Consider the following 4,575-nt stretch of genomic DNA (forward strand, 5'->3'; position numbering starts at 1 on the left):
ATCAATGCCTTAGAGCGAGAGCCGAGCCAAACACCATCCTTTGTCAGTCTTCAGGTTTGGCAATGCCCGGCCACCTCGCACCAATTTTACCTACTCAAAAGTGCCTCCCTGGAAAGATTACTTTAGAGGCATGCAAGGGCTGACCATTTCTTCACGGTTCCTTCCACATAATGACCTCAGCGGGCTGTATTTCAATAAGTTTCCTCTCATGTATGAATGCCATGTTTATTGCTACTCTTCATCAATGGAAGGAGGGTTAGTTCACAGTCAGGTACACGTCTGACAGGTACAGTCAGGTACAGAGAGCCTGATGTATGAGGTGGGAGACAGGAGGTTAAACAGGAGTGGAGGAGAAAATGACTGACAATGAAGGAGACATCTCAAGGGAAAGAAGGAGGGAGTGGGGCTCCTCCGGTTCCCCCTGCCTTGATCCTGTTCAGGAGAAGAATAGGATCTAACAGCTGGCAGGCAGAACAAGAGCCAGATGTGACAAAGCAGGGACCACTCAAGGGGCAAGTCAAAGGGCAAATTTACAGCCGTGAAATGAGTTAAGGGGCTTTTCAGCAAGAGACATTTCACTCACCTACTTCTTTTCCTTCCTCCACCTCTGGGATTTTGCAAGCTCTCACACCTCCAATTACTAGTTAATTTTTTTCCCTTCTAGTCTCAGTTCTGCAAAGTCAACATGGCTTATGAAAATCAAGTTGTATTCTGTATACTTAATACATCATCTCTAAGAATAATCATTCTGGAATCTGAACTTGTTTCTGTTATCTGGCTCGGCTTGACAATGATTTATGAAGCAGAAAACAAGACAGCTTCATTTTCATAAGGCAGCCTGAACCTCCTGGACAAGGAAGAGCTCTGAAAGTTGTTTTGACTAGTAAACTGAAACAAACATGACACAAAAGTCAATACAACTGCAACATCAGCCTCTCATTTTACAAAGTAACTTTCCTCGGCTAGAGCAATCTGACAGTCAAAATGTTGTGATATTCGATAACATTCAGCATCTTCACTAATTGCAACTGCAGTGTGCTTGCCGTGATGGACATTTTAGATGCAAACTAAATGCATGGCACCCATTCACAAAACCTGTCAATTTAACCATTAGAAGGATGGTGTTGAGGTCTTTTTCGTGTATTAGCTATACACGGTTATAGATGCTTCATATTATATTATATTTGATACCCCCAAATCTAATTTCTGTATTTGTACATGTGTTTAGAGAGTCATTTATATGCTGTAATAAATCGGAGAGTTTCCTGCAATCTGCAAGTTATCACAATACTCGGTGTTATTTCCTACTGGGAACTTCATGAGTTGAAATCCCATAGATCACTTGAGTTAAAAGATAGTCTCCATCAGCTGTTAGCAATACCAGAGACACAGCACACACACCAGTACATATTTCTACTACTTAGTTTCCTTAATCCCCATTTAATAGCTAATAAATGTTCAGATAGTGCTCTATCTCCATACTGTATGTGGTAAAAATAATCTAGGTCTTAAATAATGCCTTGTAAACAAACAAGCGAAAGGGATTGGTGTGGGAAATATTATGAAGTCAGATCATCTGAAATGTCTCATTATGTTTTAATATTTCAGAGAAAAACAGTATATTTTATTCTGAACATTTCCGCCATGCATTAAGGGCAACATCAACTGAGTAGTATTCTGCTAGGGCATGAAAACCCAAGAAGTGAGACTAAGCAACCAGCCCTATAGGACTGGCAAACTATGTGCTAGAAAAGAGGATCGTGGTGGCTGAAGACATTCTATTGCAGTCATGATACTCCAGGGATCTGATTCAAAGTGAATTGTGTTCGAAGGGAAATCTTTTTGCACATTAAGTGGGGCGCATTGACTAAGACATAATGACCTCAGCGGGCTGTATTTCAATAAGTTTCCTCTCATGTATGAATGCCATGTTTATTGCTACTCTTCTTGCAGGCACATGTGCTGGTAGCAGCACAAACAGTAGAGGCACAAATTGCACCCCGCCCCCAGCCCCCCTAACACACACAAACCCATTCAAAACTAGAAATAAACTATTTTGACAAGCACCAGGGGGAAGAGAGAGGGTTTTTAGGGGTGGGGGAAACACAAAGGGAGGATGCACAAGGAGGAGGGAATTGGGCCCCGTGGCCCTGAGTCTGGCCTCGGCCCTGCTTGCCACCACCCCATGTGCAGGGACCACGCTGATGTAGCTGTGGACCCGGCTGCTCTGGGGAGGAGGATGGGTGCTCTTCTTCAGGGGCAGCCACTGAGACCAGGAAGGCAAGAGGCAGAAGCAGCACCCCTTGACAGCTGCGGTGGGCTCGTGGGCCCTGGGGTACCAGCTGAACCACTAGTCAGGCAATATGCTCCCAGCCAGGCGCTGGCCCTGGTGGTGGGGGTGTGGGCTGGCAAGGGGTGTGTACTGGGGCTGGTGTGGACTTGGGCACAGTGGCAGGAGTGGCCGGGATGGAGATGGTGGCCAGGAGTTGCTGCAATACCCTGCGCTCCTGGACAGCTGTCTTGATGGAGGCCTGCAATTGCCTTAGCTATCCCAGGCCAGCTACTACTCCTCCCTTATCTCTGCTACCAGCTGCTGCAGGGTCACCCTCCTGGCCCACAGCTCCTGTACGACAAGGGCTTGGTCACAGTGGGAGCAGCAAAACTTGGTGAGGATCTGCTGGTGGCATTTCTGGGCCTCCCAGAGGCACACCTGCTCTGTCCAGAGCAGCTCTTCCTGGACGCTGCCCCACCGTGCGTGTTGCTCCTAGCACAGGCAGTGTATCTGGATGGCCCCTGAAATACCTGAGAGTGGGCAGGTGGCTTCTGGGCACTTGACAGTGGCCTCTCCCCTGGCAAATGGACTGTCTGTAGAGAGAGCAAATGCAGGGCCATCTTCAGCTACAGCAACATAGCATGGGGCAAGAACAGGTATCAGTGAGGGTCCCCAGGGAGTAGCCTCACTCTTAGGCATGGGGCCAGGCAGACAGCCCCCAAACGAGAGCAATGTGGGGCCAGCACCCTGACAAGGACCATAATCAACCTTGGGTCTGCCCATCCTCTCCCATTGTGTGCCTGAGCAACCTGCCCAAACAGGGGTTCCCACTTTGCCTGTGGCCTCCACAGGGCCCCGCCTGGAGGGATCCTCCTGGGGACAAAAGTCATAGCCAGCCCAGCCTGTGGTACCTAGCTTCTCCAGCATTATACAACCCCCGGGCCCTCAGTCACCAGCTCCAGTGGGTGAGGAGCTGAGGCCTGATGGGCACATGGCCCTGGCAATGCCACCACCTCTCCCTGTCCATATGGCTGGGACCTACTCCATCTAGCTAGGAGTCCTTGCAGGGATGGGAGGCTTTCCTGCCCCTGCTGTGAAAGCTGGTTCTGCCTGTGGTGTGAGTCCCTTCTCACCATTGCTCCTGGCATGGCTGGACAGTGGTGCTGCTGCAGGCCTGGAGGAGGGCCCTGCCTCTACGGACTCTGACTGGGTGGCAGGGCTGGTTGCTGCAGGCTCTGCTCCTCCCCTGGAGGTAATGGAGTAGTGGGCGGTTGGCGGGGTCCGTGGCTATGAGGCCAATGATTTTGGTCAGCTCCTCAAAGTGGGCCATGGTGAATCACCCCACCCCCAAACTCTGGTTGGCATTGTGCACAGCATGTAATTGCCTGCACAATGACTTGGCCTTGCTCCTGCACTGCTGCATATCTTGGCATGCCCTTGCTCGGCCATCTAGAGCAATTGCCCAGTAAATACATTAATTTTGGTGTCCCTGGGTGAACTGCTGAGGTCAGTAACCTCCTCGGGCTGCCAGCTGGATCCCCAGTGCCTGGCCTGGGAAGACTCCTGCAACTGGGTCCCCACACCTGCCACACCACAGTCACTCATGCTGCCCTCAGCAAACTGCGGTGCTTCCTGCCACTCAGTGGTGCCTGCAGCTGTGGCTTGGTGGCTTTCATGCAGAGGTCCTAGGTCTGCTTGCCAGGACCCAAGCTTCAGCGTCTGGGCCTCTGTTATATTAGCATGGCTGCCCCACATAGTTTCATAGTTTCATAGTTGGTAGAGTCAGAAGGGACCTGAGAAGATCATCAAGTCCGACCCCCTGTAATGGCAGGAAAGAGTACTGGGGTCAAACGACCCCAGCATTGTGATTGTCAAGCCTTGTCTTAAAGACCCCAGGGTAGGAGCCAGCACCACTTCGCTTGGAAGTTGGTTCCAGATCCTAGCCACCCTGATAGTGAAGTAGCGTGTCCTGATATCTAGCCTGAAACTTCCCTCTGCCAGCTTGTGACCTTTATTTCTAGTCACTCCTGGCAGTGCTCGGAGGAACAGGGACTCCCCCAATGCCTGCTGGTCCCCTCTGACTAGTTTGTAACAGGCCACTAGATCCCCCCTCAGCCTTCTCTTGTAGAGGCTGAACAGGTTCAGGTCCTGTAGCCTCTCCTCGTAGGGCCTGCCCTGCTGCCCCCTGATCATATGAGTGGCCTCCTCTGGACCATGTTGTCCATGTCCCTCCTGAAGTGCGGCGCCCAGAACTGGTCGCAGTACTCCAGCTGCGGCCTGACCAGTGCCGCATGGAGGGGGAG

General features: G+C 50.9%; 1 pseudogene; it reads right to left on the minus strand.

Annotated features, from left to right (window-relative positions):
* Positions 1 to 2,051: 2,051 nt before the first annotated feature.
* On the minus strand, positions 2,052 to 2,971 carry LOC149852095 (uncharacterized; annotated as a pseudogene).
* Positions 2,972 to 4,575: the final 1,604 nt, after the last annotated feature.

The sequence above is a fragment of the Crocodylus siamensis genome, chromosome 15, assembly GCF_052110815.1.
Source record: "Crocodylus siamensis isolate JL-2025a chromosome 15, ASM5211081v1, whole genome shotgun sequence".
NCBI classification, from domain to species: Eukaryota; Metazoa; Chordata; order Crocodylia; family Crocodylidae; genus Crocodylus; species Crocodylus siamensis.